The 11593-nt window shown below is 41.2% G+C and overlaps 1 pseudogene; it reads left to right on the forward strand.

Annotated features, from left to right (window-relative positions):
* The first annotated feature begins 551 nt into the window (after positions 1–551).
* Positions 552–11102, forward strand: LOC129034631 (RWD domain-containing protein 2B-like; annotated as a pseudogene).
* The last annotated feature ends 491 nt before the right edge of the window (positions 11103–11593 follow it).

The raw sequence follows: 11593 nt of genomic DNA on the forward strand, positions 1-11593 counted from the left end.
TTAATTCTTCTCTCACTTTACCTGGCTATGTGATGGGAAAAGGTACAAAGACACTCCAGGGAGAAAAAGGCGCAATTAAATTATGTTTAAACTTTTCAGGCCATAGTCTCTAGTACATATGATCCTGGTGGGTGTGAGGTAATCACAAAGGTCCCTATAAGAGGGAAGCAAGACACAAGAGACCATAGCAGATATGATGATGGAAGCAAGAGGTTGCAGTTATCATTAGTCAAGAAATGCAAGTGTCTTCTAGAAGCTAAAAAAAAAGCAAAAAAATGGATTCTCCCTTCAGGGTCTCCAGAAGGAAGCATCCGTGATGACACATTGATTTTAGCCCTGTTCAACTCAGTTTAGACATTTTCTTTATCAAGACTGCAGGGGAGTAACCTTGTGCTATTTTTAGCCACTGAATTTGTGGAAATTTGTTACAGCAGCAACAAGAAAACGAGTACACTGGCACTTAATAGATATTTCCTCACTGCTCATGTAGACTATGATGCCCAGGATGAGAAAACATTCGGGGAGTTTGATTTAAACCCTCAAATTATACAATGCCTATGGAAACTGTCAGGCCTCTGAGCCCAAGCCAAGCCATCGCATCCCGTGTGACTTGCATGTATATGCCCAGATGGCCTGAAGTAACTGAAGAATCACAAAAGAAGTGAATATGCCCTGCCCCACCTTAACTGATAACATTCCACTACAAAAGAAGTGTAAATGGCCAGTCCTTGCCTTAACTGATGACATTACCTTGTGAAAGTCCTTTTCCTGGCTCATCCTGACTCAGAAATCTCCCCCACTGAGCACCTCATGATCCCCATTCCTGCCTGCCACAGAACAAACCCCTTTGACTGTAATTTTCCTTTACCTGCCCAAATCCTATAAAATGGCCCCACCCTTATCTCCCTTCGCTGACTCTCTTTTCGGACTCAGCCTGTCTGCACCCAGGTGAAGTAAACAGTCATGTTGCTCACACAAAGCCTGTTTGGTGGTCTCTTCACACAGATGCGTATGAAATTTGGTGCCGTGACTTGGATCGGGGGACCTCCCTTGGGAGATCAATCCCCTGTCCTCCTGTTCTTTGCTCCATAAGAAAGATCAACCTACGACCTCAGGTCCTCAGACTGACCAGCCCAAGGAACATCTCATCAATTTTAAATCAGGTAAGTGGCCTCTTCTTACTCTCTTCTCCAACCTCTCTCACTGTCCCTCAACCACTTTCTCCTTTCCACTCTCCAATCTCTCCCTTCTCTTAATTTCAATTCCTTTCATTTTCTGGGAGAGACAAAGGAGACACGTTTTATCCATGGACCCAAAACTCCAGCGCCGGTCACGGACTGGGAAGGCAGCCTTCCCTTGGTGTTTAATCATTGCAGGGACGCCTCTCTGATTATTCACCCACGTTTCAAAGGTGTCAGACCACGCAAGGATGCCTGCCTTGGTCCTTCACCCTCAGCGGCAAGTCCCACTTTTCTGGGGAAGTGGAAAGTACTCCAACCCCTTCTTTCCTTGTCTCTACTCCTTCTTTGCTTTTCTGGGGGAGGGGCAAGTACCCCTCAACCCCTTCTCCTTCAGCCTTAGTGGCAAGTCCTGCTTTTCTGGGGGAGGGGCAAGTACCCCTCAACTCCTTCTCCTTCACTCTTAGCGGCAAGTCCCGCTTTTCTAGAGGAGCGGCAAGTACCCCAACCTCGTATCTCTGTGCCCCAATCCCTTATTTCCACACCCCAACCTCTTATATTTCTGTGCCCCAATCCCTTATTTCTGTGCCCCAACCACTTATCTCTGTGCCCCAATCCCTTATTTCCATGCCCCGACCCCTTATTTCCATGCCCCGACCCCTTATTTCCATGCCCCAACCCCTTATTTCTGCACCCCATCCCTTATTTCCACACCCCAACCTCTAATCTCTGCGCCCCAACCCCTTTTCCCACTTTTCTGAAAGGTAAGAACCCCCGAACCCCTTCCCTCCATTTCTCTACTCTCCCTTTTCTCTAGGCTTGCTTCCTTCACTATGGGCAACCTTCCACCCTCCATTCCTCCTTCTCCCTTGGCCTGTGCTCTCAAAAACTTAAAACCTCTTCAACTCACACCTGACCTCAAACCTAAATGCCGTATTTTCTTCTGCAACACCACTTGACCCCAATACAAACTCAACGGTAGTTCCAAATAGCCAGAAAATGGAGCTTTGAATTTTTCCATCCTGCAAGATCTAAATAATTTTTGTAGTAAAATAGGCAGATGGTCTGAGGTGCCTGACGTCCAGGCATTCTTTTACACATCAGTCCCTTCCTAGTCTCTGTGCTCAGTGCAACTCATCCCAAATCTTCCTTCTTTCCCTCCTGCCTGTCCCCTCAGTACCAACCCCAAGTGTCGCTGAGTCTTTCTAATCTTCCTTTTCTACAGACCCATCTGACCTCTCCCTTCCTCCCCAGGCTGCTCCTTGCCAGGCCGAGCTAGGTCCCAATACTTCCTCAGCCTCTGCTCCTCCACCCTATAATCTTTTTATCACCTCCCCTCCTCACACCTGGTCCGGCTTACAGTTTTGTTCTGTGACTAGCCCTCCCCCTCCTGCCCAGCAATTTGCTCTTAAAAAGGTGGCTGGAGCTAAATGCATAGTCAAGGTTAATGCTCCTTTTTCTTTATCCCAAATCAGATAGCGTTGAGGCTCTTTTTCATCAAATATAAAAATCCAGCCCAGTTCATGACTTGTTTGGCAGCAACCCTGAGACACTTTACAGCCCTAGATCCTAAAATGTCAAAAGGCCGTCTTATTATCAAAATACATTTTATTACCCAATCTGCTCCTGACATTAAATAAAACTCCAAAAATTAAATTCCTGCCCTCAAACCCCACAACAGGATTTAATTAACCTCGCCTTCAAGGTGTACAATAATAGAAAAAAGTTGCAATTCCTTGCCTCCACTGTGAGACAAACCCCAGCCACATCTCCAGCACACAAGAACTTCTAAACGCCTGAACCGCAGTGGCCAGGTGTTCCTCCAGAACCTCCTCCCACAGGAGCTTGTTACAAGTGCCAGAAATCTGGCCATTGTGCCAAGGAATGCCTGCAGCCTGGGATTCCTCCTAAGCTGTGTCCCATCTGTGTGGGACCCCACTGAAAATGGGACTGTTCAACTCACCTGGCAGCCACTCCCAGAGCCCCTGGAACTCTGGCCCAAGGCTCTCTGACTGACCCCTTCCCAGATCTTCTCGGCTTAGTGGCTGAAGACTGACACTGCCCGATCACCTCGGAAGTCCCCTAGACCATCACCACGGATGCCGAGCTTCGGGTAACTCTCACAGTGGAAGGTAAGCCCGTCCCCTTCTTAATCAATACAGAGGCTACCCACTCCACATTACCTTCTTTTCAAGGGCCTGTTTCCCTTGCCTCCATAACTGTTGTGGGTATTGACGGCCAGGCTTCTAAACCTCTTAAAACTCCCCAACTCTGGTGCAAACTTAGACAATACTCTTTTAAGCACTCCTTTTTAGTTATCCCCACCTGCCCAGTTCCCTTATTAGGCTGACACACTTTAACTAAGTTATCTGCTTCCCTGACTATTCCTGGACTACAGCTGTATCTCATTGCCGCCCTTCTTCCCAATCCAAAGCCTCCTTTGCATCCTCCTCTTGTATCCCCCCACCTTAACCCACAAGTATAAGATACCTCTACTCCCTTCTTGGCAACCGATCATGCACCCCTTACCATCTCATTAAAGTCTAATCACCCTTACCCTGATCAACGCCAATATCCCATCCCGCAGCATGCTTTAAAAAGATTAAAGCCTGTTATCACTCGCCTGCTACAGCATGGCCTTTTAAAGCCTATAAAACTCTCCTTACAATTCCCCCATTTTACCTGTCCTAAAACCAGACAAGTCTTACAGATGAGTTCAGGATCTGAGCCTTATCAACCAAATTGTTTTGCCTATCCCTCCTGTGGTGCCCAACCCGTACACTCTTTTGTCCTCAATACCTTCCTCCACAACTCACTATTCCGTTCTCAATCTTAAACATGCTTTTTTCACTATTCCCCTGTACCCCTCGTCCCAGCCTCTCTTTGCTTTCACTTAGACTAACCCTGACGCCCATTAGGCTCAGCAAATTACCTGGGCTGTACTGCCGCAAGGCTTCTCAGACAGCCCCCATTACTTCAATCAAGCCCAAATTTCTTCCTCATCTGTTACCTATCTTGGCATAATTCTCATAAAAACACACGTGCTCTCCCTGCCAATCGTGTCTGACTGATCTCTCAAACCCCAGCACCTTCTACAAAACAACAACTCCTTTCCTTCCTAGGCATGATTAGCGCAGTCAGAATTCTTACACAAGAGCCAGGACCACACCCTGTAGGCTTTCTGTCCAAACAACTTGACCTTACTGTTTTAGCCTAGCCCTCATGTCTGCGTGCAGCGGCTGCTGCTGCTTTAATACTTTTAGAGGCCCTAAAAATCACAAACTATGCTCAACTCACTCTCTACATTTCTCATAAATTCCAAAATCTATTTTCTTCCTCATACCTGATGCATATACTTTCTGCTTCCCAGCTCCTTCAGCTATACTCACTCTTTGTTGAGTCTCCCACAATTACCGTTGTTCCTGGCCCAGACTTCAATCCAGCCTCCCACATTATTCCTGATACCACACCTGACCCCCATGACTGTATCTCTCTGATCCACCTGACATTCACCCCATTTCCCCAAATTTCCTTCTTTCCTGTTCCTCACCCTGATCACGCTTGATTTATTGATGGCAGTTCCACCAGGCCTAATTGCCACACACCAGCAAAGGCAGGTTATGCTATAGTACAAGCCACTAGCCCGCCTCTTAGAACCTCTCATTTCCTTTCCATCGTGGAAATCTATCCTCAAGGAAATAACTTCTCAGTGTTTCATCTGCTATTCTACTACTCAGGGATTATTCAGGCCCCCTCCCTTCCCTACACATCAAGCTCCAGGATTTGCCCCACCCAGGACTGGCAAATTAGCTTTCCTCAACATGCCCTGAGTCAGATAACTAAAATACCTCTTAGTCTAGGTAGATACTTTCACTGGATAGGTAGAGGCCTTTCCTACAGGGTCTGAGAAGGCCACTGCAGTCATTTCTTCCCTTCTGTCAGACATAATTCCTGAGTTTAGCCTTCCCACCTCTATACAGTCTTATAACAGATGAGCCTTTATTAATCAAATCAGCCAAGCAGTTTTTCAGGTTCTTAGTATTCAGTGAAACCTTTATATCCCTTACGGTCCTCCGTCTTCAAGAAAAGTAGAATGGACTAAATGTCTTTTAAAAACACACCTCACCAAGCTCAGCCACCAACTTAAAAAGGACTGGACAATACTTTTACCACTTTCCTTCTCAGAATTCAGGCCTGTCTTCAGAATGCTACAGGGTACAGCCCATTTAAGCTCCTGTATAGACACTCCTTTTTATTAGGCCCCAGTCTCATTCCAGACACCAGACCAACTTAGACTGTGCCCCAAAAAACTTGTCATCCCTACTATCTTCTGTCTAGTCATACTCCTATTCACCGTTCTCAACTACTCATACAGGCCCTGCTCTTGTTTACACTGCCGGTTTACACTGTTTTTCCAAGCCATCACAGCTGATATCTCCTGGTGCTATCCCCAAACTGCCACTCTTAACTCTTGAAGTAAATAAATAATCTTTGCTGGCAGACCATGCTGAATCTCCTTAGGCACTCTCTAATCAGATATCCTGAGTCATCCCAATTCTTAGACCTTTTATACCTGTTTTTCTCCTTCTGTTATTCCATTTAGTTTCTCAATTCATCCAAAACCATATCCAGGCCATCACCAATCATTCTATACGACAAATGTTTCTTCTAACATCCCCACAATATCACCCCTTACCACAAGACCTCCCTTCAGCTTAATCTCTCCCACTCTAGGTTCCCACACCGCCCCTAATCCCGCTTGAAGCAGCCCTGAGAAACATCGCCCATTCTCTCTCCATACCACCCCCCAAAAATTTTCGCCGCTCCAACACTTCAACACTATTTTGTTTTATTTTTCTTATTAATATAAGAAGGCAGGAATGTCAGGTCTCTGAGCCCAAGCCAAGCCATCGCATCCCCTGTGACTTGCACATATACGCCCAGATGGCCTGAAATAACTGAAGAATCACAAAAGAAGTGAATATGCCCTGTCCCACCTTAACAGATGACATTCCACCACAAAAGTAGTATAAATGGCCGGTCCTTGCCTTAACTGATGACATTACCTTGTGAAAGTCCTTCTCCTGGCTCATCCTGGCTCAAAAAGCTCCTTCACTGAGCACCTTGTGACCCCCATTCTGCCCGCCAGAGAACAAGCCCCCTTTGACTGTAATTTTCCTTTATCTACCCAAATCCTATAAAATGGCCCCACCCTTATCTCCCTTTGCTGACTCTCTTTTCAGACTCAGCCCGCCTGCACCCAGGTGAAATAAACAGCCATGTTGCTCACACAAAGCCTGTTTGGTGGTCTCTTTACACGGACGCGCATGAAAGAAACATTTTTTTTTTTTTTTCAGAAAAATACCTGAATTTGGCCTTGAAAAATATATACACTCAATTAAATGTCCCCACCATCACATATAAAAATTTCAAAGCATTATGAGTGATTTTTTTAAAGTAATTATTCTGGTGAACAATTATCAAAAGACCTGTGAGGTTATTTTGGTATAAATTATTAGAGAAAATATTAAAAACTGATAAGGAAAAACATGTCATGAGAAGATATTGATTGAGTCCAGAAAAGGAATATGAAGAAAGTTGTTAAGCAGCATGTATGCAATTCATTTTCTCCTTTTATTGTGGAATGAACAAAGAAACAACCTAGTTTCTTAGGCAAACAAAGAAACAACCTAGTTTATTTCAAATAGAGTCTGAATTCTTGCAAATATTTGTGCCCAACAATAGACGGAAGAGAAAGAAATGTGTGACAGGTCTCTGGTTGAAAATACATCATACATGTCTGTAAAATTAACGTGTTGAAATAAGAAAACAAGAAACACACACACGTAGCTTCAACAGTCACCCTGTGAACTCCATGCTTCTTGTTCCATAAAAGTTTCAGATAAAGTATTTTTATACCTTAATGCATACCTAATACTATTACAGGGAACTCTATTCGACTATGCAGTACCAAGCAGAAATAAGATTAGTTTTATGAAAAAAAAACAAAACACTAATTTTAGTTCTATCAGTAGCACCACCCCTAATGGTAATACAAGGGTTAACAAATTTCACCTCTCTAAATTAACTTGCTATATAACTTCTATTGATCTTTTCTAATGCAAATATATTGCTGGCAAAATACATTGGAGATTTGCTTGACCTCTTTATTGTTGTAGGATATGGCAATTAATTTTTTTATTGAGATTCCAATTAGCTTTCTGCTCTTACAATGTTTTACCTAAATCTTCTTTTAAACTTTCCCTAAGGTTACCGGAAAAAGATCATCTAAGCATGACTGTATTAAAAGGTAGAAGTAAGGAATGCATTACTTATGTTGTGTACAAAATTGAGGTTACTCTAGGTTAAATGAATCTGATTCCTTGAAGAGATAAAGATGCTTTAAATCATGAAGAATTAATCAGAAAATTCTAATTGAAAAACAAGACCACAGTAGTCTATTATAAAAGGGGAGAAAGTGTCAAATTAGCACAACAGAGCAGGGAAATCTGAAAGAAATTTTGCAGACTGTTGCCATCATGACCCTTGTAAAAGTGTTGTTAGAGAAAAACAAAGGAAAAAGCCCTAAGGTGGCAGACTTCATGATTAGGACCACCCAAGGAGAGTCTCCAACAAAAGAAAATTGAGTTCCATAATTGGAGGTGGTCTGCATGTAAAATTTTCAGATGCGCCTTCAGACACTAAGTGCGGAGTCTGAGTAAACCAAAGGGAAACTGAAAGAAAGGTTAGAGGATGATATTACAAACACCAGAACAGTGAGTTGATAGACAAGAGCTTTCAAGTGTAGCTCCATGACCATCCCAGCTAGTACCAACCATTCAGGTTAAAAATTTAAAACTACATGAAAAAGCTGCCTCTTTCTACTACTGATCTACCTAGCATTTACTGACCCTGAATAAGAGATGGATGAGAGAGTGGCTAGAAAGTAAGATAAAGGTAGAACAATCAGAAAATGTCCCTGGTATGAACAAATAAAACCCTACTACATTCAGTGAAATGGAATATTGCAACCCACTGAGGTCGTTAGGCTGGATATGGGAAGAGTCTCAGTTTTTCAAACGCCTCAATGTCTTAGCTCACAGGGCTTGAAAGAGAGAAGGGAGAGAAGAGGTGTGGACTATGAAAGACCAAGGGGACTCCTTTTTCACACCTAAATCTCTACCCTGGCATTCCAAATAATACGAAGTGAGAGACGGAAATTGGATTAAATTTTAACTTTTAATTCAGATTTCATTTATTTTATATTTCTAAATATACAAATACTAGACAAGTGTTTGTAGTGAAAGTCATTAAAGTTTATTATTTAAACATTTACTTTTGACGAGGAATAAATCTGATATAATTTAGTTTCTGTGTTGCCAACAGGTCTTTAATGATTCCTTTACATCTCTTCTTCTCATACAAGGTATATAGAGGTTGTGGCAATACAAAAACTGTGTACTTTGAACCAGACTACATATTAATCTTAGATATGATTCAAACATCAAAGTGTGTCTTACAAAAACATTAATATCTCATAGCAGTCAGGTATTTGCCATTGTCACTGAGGAATTAGGTAACACCGTATTTCTATATGTGATCAATGCACTTAGCTGATTTTTTGCATATTTCTAATTCATGCCAGTTTTATTTTAATCTTGAAAATTTTCTGAGCGTTCAGATTCTTTCTTTTCTAAGTACAAGTAAACAATTTAATTTAGCATGGTTTCAGGCTGCCATATAACTCATGTAATATTTGTAGCTCTCTAAAACTGTTAAGCTGAGCTTAATAATAAAAACATTCATCAGGAAAAAAGGATCTCATGCAATATTAGTAGTTTATGTGTCCCTGGAATAGAGAAGTTTTAATTTATGTATCTTTTCATTAGACAATATTTGAAGAGGAATTTAAATAGAAAATGTCACAAATTAGAAGATGACCTAGTTCTTCTTTTTTTCATCATATTTTTGGAAACCATTCCCATAATTCTCATTTCACTTTGGGAAGATAGAATACAGCCTAGTGAGAGTTGTCTTATGAATTTGTTAAGTCATGGCTTTAGAAATAAATCATAAGTTCCCTGTATTTAGAGTTTGTAACAAGATCTCCTTAAAAACTTAAGCATAATACACAGTACTAGAACTTGGGAAGACATCTTCATTTATTCTCATGGGAGCTTTCCGTTGACACCCATGGGAGGATAGGGACACTCATCATGTAGTATAAAAAGGTTTACCTATGTTGATGCCAGAGTCCTAAGAAAATGGAAAGATAACTTGGTGCAATTTTATATGGTAAAGGCCTAAATCCCCAAAAAAAAAAAAAAAAGAAAAGAAAAAAAGAGCTGATTGAACAGTCTCTGGTGGGTTAAATTATTGATTATTGATTCAAAAGTAAATAAACTCAACCTAGTGTAATGCCAAGTGTTGTATGAGTAAGAAATTCAGTTGTTAACATTCTTGATAAAAGAGGAAATTAGTGATTGATAAATACTTATTTTCCTCGGTCCTCATTCTCATAGTAATTACTATGGAATGAGATAGTGTGTCTCTCAACTTGAGAACCTTGCAATCCAGAAGTGAGACTACATACAAACACGAAATACACACAAATCAAAACAAACTTATACATGAATTACTCTGCAGATTTAAGTGTAATGCAATTTAGGCCACAAAAATAATTGGGCAGAAATATTTCAAGTAATTTTTTTTTTCAGGAATGTACCTGGAATGGTTACATGTAGGAAATGGCATATAACATTTTTTAAAAAGGCAGAGAAATGATGTGAAGCAAAATTTTACACTTAGGAAAAATATTACTGACGATGTTTAGATTACAATAAAGGACAAAGATAATTTATTGCTTAAAACCCAATATTGAAGGATATTGAACTGTAAGGGTGACTAACATAGCTGACTAGGAAGAAGCATTAAAATCATGAATTAAGAATTTTTTGGAGGCAACTGGGAGTCACTCCAGAATTCCAAAAGAAGAATGACAGTTGATATATAAGCACTTACATGCACAAGCCAAGAGGGTGCTATCACACTTTTCCCCTAGGCCACCCTGCAGGAGAGGTTTATAAGTCTTGGGTTACAGTATCCTAGAATTTTGAGGCTCCCTCCCAATAAAAATTGAGCTCTCTGTGCAGCCAAGGGACCTGGGGTCCATCAGTAAGAGGACCATGTCTCAGAACTAAATAGAAAGCCAAAGGAAGGCATGAAGGGGGAAGGTCTACATGTAGTGCTGTTCAATAAACCTTCACAAGAGATTAGAAAGAATACCACAAAGACACTACTGACCTAAAGGTGTTGGATTTCACAGAGTAAAATCTTTTTGAGAAGATCGCTATTATTAAATAGGCTCAGGTGAACACAGATCTGACTGCATGCCTGCAAAAAATTTGTCACAGAGGTGTCTCTATACTGAATGCTAGAGTGGGTTACAGAACATGCCTCTGGCTATGTCAACAGATTTTTCACCTTTCCCACAACGGTAGTACAATCCAGTCAGTCGATCTCATCTTCATGAGACTCTGGATCTACAGCCATCATTTCTAAAACAAATGCAAACGAAGGCATATTTTGGAATGAGCAGAGGGGCTTTCTCTGTGTAGGGTATCATGCCTGGGAAACCTAATGTTGTTTGTGTAGAAGGCTCATAAAGTACCTGTAAAGAATTCTGATCAAGACTCCGAAAATTTGACTGGAAGAGAATCTTAATTCGCCGTCAAGAAGACATTCCTTTTTATGGTTCAAATGATGAAATGGAAACTAAGGAAATTTTCCATTTTTGCAGAAAAAGTATTCTGTGTTAATGGAGCCGGAGGAAACCACATGGGCTTTGGTCAGCTACATCAGTTCTTAAATGCCAGAGGATGTGCAGATGTTTTCCAAATGTTCTTTAATATGGAAGGACGATGAGCAGAAAAGTAGTTGAAAGTATATTGTCATTGTTGACCTTTTGATTTTGTTTTCCCACTCTTTCTTGAAAGAGTGAATTATTTTATTTTATTTTATTTTCATTCCAGAATGTCAGGGAAGGGGCAGGCAAGGAAAGTAGTATAACTGAAATGCACCTGTTACAAATACATCATGATTGAAAGCAGAACTGAATCTCAAATTATAACCCTAAAATTGTTGTTAGACATTCTTGACATATGAACTATGCATTTTGAAAGAGAATTAATTATTTATGAAGGTAATGTTGGTGGTCTAATTTGCCAGCCATTCCCACTCTTCTTCTCCCTTCCCTGCCTCCACTAAAGAACCTAGAAAAGCTAACTGCTCCCCTTGCAGCCTCTGTTGCAACTATGAATGGCTTTGGGAACACAGCTTTGGCTTCAGGATTTCTGGGAAAACTTTTGCTTCCTCATTAAAGTTATATATGCAGCTAGGTCATCTCTTCTTCCTCT

This window comes from Pongo pygmaeus, chromosome 3, assembly GCF_028885625.2.
Source record: "Pongo pygmaeus isolate AG05252 chromosome 3, NHGRI_mPonPyg2-v2.0_pri, whole genome shotgun sequence".
Classification (NCBI taxonomy): Eukaryota; Metazoa; Chordata; class Mammalia; order Primates; family Hominidae; genus Pongo; species Pongo pygmaeus.